Raw genomic sequence first — 8201 nt, forward strand, 5'->3', positions numbered from 1 at the left:
GGGAGTACATATCAAGAAAGTTGTGCTCTTGAATATTTTTGCATTTTTACATCAAAATTATTGGTCATTCTGAAATTTAGTTAACGTATTGATAATATACAGTGCAGAAATTATTATGAAACAGGAAGAAGGCATTAGAACCAATGCACTCTGTTAAGAATATGGCATGTCATCACTGACAGCCTCTACAATCAGCTGTTTGATATGTAAACAAAGCTGCCGGGAATACGACATACATACCTCAAAGTAAGTTAAAATACAGTATTCTATTGTTTTTATTAATTATTGTACAATATTGTATTTAGTTTATATTTAATGTTTTGTTAATTCTATTACAGGTATACAGTACTTTGTATGTACTTTTTCTGTGAGTTGGAACCAATTACCCAATATCCCATTGAAATAATAGATTCAGTTAACGAAATTTTCGGTTAACAACCGACTCTGTGGAACCAATTGTGTTCGTTAATCGAGGGACCACTGTATACAGGTACAGTAGTGTATAAAATGTAATGGTAATAACTGGTCTTGAGGATGTGCTTTGTGGTGACCCTTTGAGCACGATGTTTTAGTACGTTAAACCATCGTCCTCGAAGGGCTATGGCTTAAACCATTATCCTCGAAGGGCTATAACTTTAAACCATCATTCCCTAAGAGTTAAGCAAACTTCCTCAAAGGGTTAAACACCAACACGTGAGTTTGGATATGTAAGGAACATGAATGTATGAGTTGGACCAATATGTAATGAAACAGGAGTTTGAATCAATGCTTTCTTCTGAATTTTATGCAAAACTTTACTTAAATCTGACATTTTCTGACGAATTGTAAATTACAAAGAAAAAATAAAACACCATTTAAAAGACATTACTGCATATGTGTATGTCTATCTATCTGAATATCTTTGTTGTTCTTTATATGTCTATCATTAAATAAATAAATATATCTTTGGGAAAGACATGGAAGAACAATGAGTTAAATATTACTGCAGGATACATTTAAACACAATATGGGAAGTGACTACTGTACATACTTTACTGGACATCCCTCTCTATACCTTCACTCGCCACATGTGGAAATAATTACAGTGAATTACAAGAATCATCAAATATATAAACAGGAAGTGATTTCGTCCAGTATGCAAAACACCTTGATTACTTAGACAGCAGGACACCATGCAGCTATAAACCTCCACCTCACTCATAATCTCACTGGGAGAATAATTACCCCCCACCCCACCCCATCCTCCTACCCCTATATCTGGGCTTACACCTACGGGACCACAGAGAGAAGCGGTGGAATGTAACTACGGTAAATTTATTGGGGAACAGTTTTCTTCGGAGTGATGACTTTGACGTAAATGGTAGACTATAGAGCTTGGGGGTTTGTTTACTGATTTGTGAACAAGTACGAGTTCCTTATTTTTTTCTGAGATATATTTTAGGGTGTTGATCTTGTACCCATAAATGAAGGGAAAAAATAGAAAATGGGACATATCTTGTGTGAATTATTTCTGCCTTATTGAATTGGATGGTTTTATGGAAGTAACCAAACTTTCATTAATAATGTGATATGTAACAGGTTTAGTAATATTTAAAAGCACGTTAAAATATTTATACAATACGTTATACAATATACATGTTGTCATTTACATTTGCTAATAAAAGCTAATTGCTGATATGTAAATGATCCTAACTCTGTTTTTGTGTTTGTTGTTTTGTTATATAAATACTGTATGGTGATATTAGTAGGACAGGTAGTTGCCAGCACTTATACCTGTTACAGTGACTGGCACATTTTGTGAGATGTGGCAACTGTGGAAGACTTATCTAGTATCCTTAGTCTGGCTACTATTGTGATGTCCCTTAGGGCCATTCAAGGAGTTTTAATATGATGTAAACAAACACAGATCTGCCACATCTCACAAAATGTGCCAGATACTGAATCAGGTACACGTGTAGGTGACTGCATGTGTATTTGTGTAAGTAACATCAAGGATCTGTATGTAAGATTCCTATAGAGGCAGGAAGGTCAGCTATTATTCTCACATATATACTTGATCTAATCATTAATGTGATATCTTATTTGCTGGTAAGTCTAGACTTTATAGCCCTTAATACAAAGGAATGTTTTCAGCCCAAAACATCAACATTCTTTATCTACATACTGGAGTTGTTGCTCTATGATCATTGATTTTTAGTGATAGCTGCCTGGTCTTAAAACGTGTATGACATTGTACAGTGTCAAGTAATGTACTGAGAGGAATATTAAGGAAGTAAACTTATGCATTTTAGTTTAAAGGAGGATGTTTAACTGTGACAGCTGCAGACGTCTGGCATCACTTTCCTTACCACAGTTATTCTTCCCATATATTTTGTCAGAGCAAAAACCTGAAAATTTCTCTACTAGTTGATGAATTTACTTACTGACAGTTTCCAATATGTTTTTCATGGTTTATGGAGTACTGCTGATTAATGCATATCACATGTATAATAGGTCAATGAATTTGTGGGAGAAACATACAGACTTTATCATCAAGAACAGGAATAAACAGCTTCCAACCCTGCAGGTAGCTACAACACTTTCAGGAGCTGAGTGTCACTGGTCAATAGACAAACACTCCTACCCAATTTGTTTTATATTTGGAGTGTAACTGTAAGATAATTGTGCATTCCAAGTGAGCGATGTTGTAACACTTGTTCTACTACTACAGTGTACTGCAGTGTACCACAAAAACAAATGAATTAATCTCTGATGCCATTTTCAGCTACATACTGATGTGTTATTTCATGTATAAATCCATAATTATAGCATTGAAACGTTATGTAATATATGAAGAACGCTTATCACACTTTCCTTACAACCAAGGTCATCTAAGTTCCCATTGCATGAACCAGATCACATAGGCAGCTTGCAGGTAGTATTATCAGGCTCTTCAGACGCTCAATGTGTGGCAGACGCTATACTGGTTTGTTCTAAAATTGTTAAACAAGTCTTCAAATATTTATACAAGTGTCAATAGTCTATTTTTGGCTCATTTCTGTCTTAGTACAGGAATGACAGACAGTGCTTTCAACAGAGCTCATTATCATAACCAATAATTGTTACGCTAACTAATATAGTAGTGTGTTACTGTTACAGCGTTATTATTTTAGGAATTACTGTACTACTGTGTGGAAAATATACTCTCCACATATCTTTCACTGCCACCATTAATTGTATCATTAAAAATATCCTAATCCTCAGAGAAGTTACTCAAATATACAGTGTCATTTTCTTTACATCATTTGATTGTTATAAGGATTGTTTTCCTTGCAATAATGAGACTATTAATGCTTTGAATATGGAAATGAATTAAATTGTACTGTCATACTTTGGATGATTATAATTTAGAACTACGTATTGCACTACCGGGTAGTCATAATTATGAAAGTAAAGTATTCATCATAGATTATTCCATTAGCAATTCTTTTAGTAGTGTCAAAAATTTTTATACATTTATTTAAGTTATTGTGTGAGACTAAATCCCTATGCCACATAAAAAAGAAGAATGGTAATGGGTGTTATTATTCACACCAACGCCATTAAAAATTGTAACTTACACTCTTTACATTACATATACTGTACTGTAACACAACCATATTTAACACGTATCCTGTCTTCCCTCTGTCCATCCTGTTACAACAACAACCCCCTCACTACATGTAACATCAAATATACAACTATCCACAGATTAAATACTGAAGTAGTGTAGAGAAATAACATCCCACTGAGTTAGTGTGTACAGAAATATTGATAATAATGTTGGAGTGAGAAATAAAAAGTTCCTTTTCCAATAATGTAGAGAGAGTGTGTCCAGCTATTTACAATGAATATAGCAAGTTAAAGGTGTGTGTGAGTGCCAGTGTTTTACGTACAGTGCAGTATGTTCTGCTTTATGCACAAGTAAATACAGTAATATTCTTCTAGTCTTACCAACACACAAACATAGATGCACTACATTCACGACCTGTACTGTATTTCTGTACCTATGTGAGGGACCTATTCTGTGTGAACAAATAACTGATAAGTTTATTATTAGCAGCTTTTGCAGCTTTACACAAGCAGTTGGCTGCAGGCAGCCACTGGCTCCAGTCTGTTGGGCGAGTGAGCTGTGGATGTTTTGTTAAGCACAAGCACAGACAATTCCTTTGAAAAAATATATACCGTAATGGCTTAGGGCTCCCTGGAGACCATAACTAATATTTGTACATTATGCTATAAACAGGAAAAACTGCTGAGGTTAACAAACATAAAAATAAACAAATGTTACACACCATGCAGTAGAGAATATTTCCTTCATAAGTGTGCTCTTTTGTTGTTACAATATACTGTACTGTACACATTATAATTTAGGAGCTAACTTCATTCTTTAGGAATCTTTCAGTATCCCGGTATCTGTTAGATCTTTTATGACACTAATTTTTGTTTTAAATCAATGATAACACAAGATAGCTGGTGATTAAATACAATGACCAAATTCTTGTACAGTACTGTATTGCTAAGAACTACTGTACTGCAACGCTGTAATATAAGGAAGTAAGTTGCTAGATTACTGCAGACATCTGCATCTAGACACCTCTCCATTGACCGCAGGAAATAAATAAGAAATTAAATGAGACGAGAACAAAACACACTAAAGCACTAAGACAATGAGAATTATCCATATAAACTTGCAAACACAACACAGCAAAATAGTACACAAAATGAATCCTGAACTGCCACAGTGACTCATAACATTTCACATCACTTCACTGATTTCTGAGCTGAATTCTCAAAACACTCCTATTGTCAGTTGACTGGAGGTCTCATATCAGCCATCATGAGCAGAAATAGAAGCCTTGTAACATCTGTCTGAGCCCAGTCATAAGATGTGTCATGATACTAGCTGGTGTGATAGTGAAGGAAGATTCTGTTGTGTGCAAAATGGTTTTGATGGTCAAGTGTTTGCAGAAATTTTGCACACTGGGAATCCCTCATTACAGGTTTTTACAAATGATATTAAGTCATCATAGAAGACTGTTCACCAAATCAGGTTATATTATATACTATACTAATAATTTTACAGTATTTTCACATACCTTAGTACTGTATTCAGCAACTTCATTACAATTAAAGGTTTACATGACCACCTGTACAATACCTGTACTGTACTTTACTGTATTTACCAACATATCAATATTTATATCTGTTGCCTTTTTTAAGAGAAACAGTGGAAGACAATGTTAGTACTGGTAAATGGGATTTTGTTTATTACTTTATTATATTATAGGTTACACTCATCCCCATTCTGTCAGTGTTCGAGTTACTGTTAATGCTATACCCTGTACTGTGCTATGAATGACAGTTGGAAGAGAAGTTATCTTTCTTCATATTGTTTAACACCAACCATGAGAATTTCTAAAGTGAATTAATATAAATGGATAAGTTGTTAAGCCATTTAAATTGTCTTTGGTGGTCACTGAATGAACATGAAGTCAAACAATCAATTTAGCTTATATCAGTCCACTTAATTGTCAAAACTACTATACATACAATACCTGTATATGCATTTACTGATATCAATCTATATTCTCACAAGCAAGTCACTCCTGCAGTTGTTACCTTAAAGCATAAATGTGATGGTTGATTAAGTATAAAACTTTGATATTTTTAATGTGTGTTCAGCTGTGAGGTTTTATTAGTTGTTTATGAAAGTGAAGTTTACCACAGCTGGTCAATAACTTAGTGACTGTCTTCAGGCACCTGTACCTACCTGCTGTACTGTAAGGTGGTGTTAATAAAAGATTCTCAGGATAAATTACATTTTTCTGAGGTTTTGTTTATAAAGGTAAGTTTTGTGTATCTAACTGTGGAAAATAATCTGATTATTCTTATGAAATTGGTTTGAATTTGTGTAAAGTATTTGTTCTGTGAACATAAATATAAATATTAATACTAGTCACATAAGAATGCCATACACTAAATATTGGTAGCACTGTACACTTTTTTCCCTAGATGAACCTTTACTCTTCCTGATGCTCAAGTTTGAATGCCAGAAATAAGTTCAGTACACCACAAACCTGTTGACATATGTACTACAATATGAATGTTTGATCACATTGTTGTTGTACCAATACCCGAAGCCTTTCTTCCTGATGAATATTAAAATACATCATAAAATTTATTCTGGACGTTTCATTGTGTTAATTGTATACTTTTTCCCATAGTAATGTCAACAAGCTGTGAATATGCTTATGTACTTTGAGCTCATCTTACTGCATGACTTTACCAGTACATTGTCTCCATCAGGTTTGTGACAGTGGACCCATATTTGTGCTTTCATTATACTCATTAATTATTATATAAAATGTATAGCTGAGTTAATAAATTATATTAGATCTATTGTGTGTCATTATAATTGTTTTCTTACCAAAACAGAATCCGTAACCATATTTAACCTATAACGCCAAACAAGATGTATTTATTTAACCTCAGTACAGGTTTACACACTTTAGCTATCATTAAAATTACATACATATCACCGTAAATATAATAATGTATCAATCAACAGTGAACATAATTTAATAGACATATTGAAACAGTTTATTTAGCCAGAGAAATACAGATACAGAGTGGACAATAATCAATAGCATGTGAGTGTTAAGACATTTGAGTTTAATAAATTTTACTCAAATGACTTACACAATCTCAGATCCGTATGTGACGTCAAACCATTCTTAGTAATTATAAAAGATAGCACAAGGGTAAAACACACACACAATCCTCACTTAAAGACTAAATGAAATCACGGTGACAATGTTTCATAGCCTTTACAGTTGAGTTCAAGTTTCTAATGAAAAAAAAAGAAAAATCGCGTGGAGGATGAGTCGGTGTGGATGGGACAAATTAATATTGATCAGCCATTGTTCCATTGCTAAACTTCACACAGCTCCAAATATAGGCAGTAGGCAGCTATCAAACACGGAGGTACTACCGCCTGGGAAGATATTGGAAGCATAATGTGTTGTCTAATGGTAGACCCTGCTGCCATATGTGACCAAGTCCCAGTTTGCAGACTGACTTTCTGCCTCATTTACACACAATTGCAGAGTCTCAATTGTCTCTTACTTTGACAACACATACATACAGTATATCATTTCTCACTCACAGGAAAGACATTGTGACTTTATTTCCAGTTTCGAAGCTAAAATTATAACTTTTCCCAGATATGTGTGGACTCATAGTGAATATCATGAACTACAGTAGTGTGTGTGCCGGCGGTAAAGTTACATCCTGTGCCAATGTTCGTTCTCAAAATGTAGTGCACTTCTTTTGAATTGGTCTGCCCCGGAAACTGCTAACGGATGTGTGTTTAGTTGAAGTGTGTGGTTGAAGTATTTCTCGAGTGTGTATTTAAGTGATATTTATTAAGTGTGTCAGAGGTCAGGGGATATTGTATATACTGTACGAGTTTGTATGTCTAATCTTCCGATCATGTTTTCGACTCGCATCTATTTTCCACCGAATCATTTTTTTAACATCAGTTGTAAAAATAAAAATTATCGGCTGAGAATTAACTAAAAATCACAATTATGTTACTTACCACTTGACGACTACAGTAGATATACACTCTTGATAGCAGCCGCGGTATTATAGTGGTCCCACAGGTCAGTAACAAAGATACCCTCAGGAAGTAAGGGTCAACGGCACTCATCTTCCCGCCATAAGACTGTACCCAACATTGGTTCCTTCAAATGACATCTTAAGTTATTGATTTTTCCTACTTATCACATAAAATTAAGTGTTAGCATAAAACTTTAAATGATGAATAGAAAATTTTTCAATAACTATAGAATTTCTAAACTGCATTAATTGTATATATAAATATATATATATATAAATCTACGTACAGGTCCCGCCTAAACTAATGTATTTGAATTGATAACTATACTTTCTCATATTTCTTAAAAAAAAAAGAAAAAAAGACCAAGGGCGTAAGCAAGTGCCATAAACAGTGCCAAAATGTCCAAACGGCTTGTAAGCTGATAAGTGGCGAATGATTAAAAAAAAAGTTGGCGCGCAACAGTTGTGAGTATTGATCTAAAGAAGGAATATTTGAGAATGTAAGCAACTGTCAATAACTCAAGCTGGACATTGTTTCAACCATCACTAGAGAGATAAAG

Source organism: Homarus americanus, unplaced genomic scaffold, assembly GCF_018991925.1.
Source record: "Homarus americanus isolate GMGI-L3 unplaced genomic scaffold, GMGI_Hamer_2.0 scaffold4896, whole genome shotgun sequence".
In the NCBI taxonomy this organism is placed as follows: Eukaryota; Metazoa; Arthropoda; class Malacostraca; order Decapoda; family Nephropidae; genus Homarus; species Homarus americanus.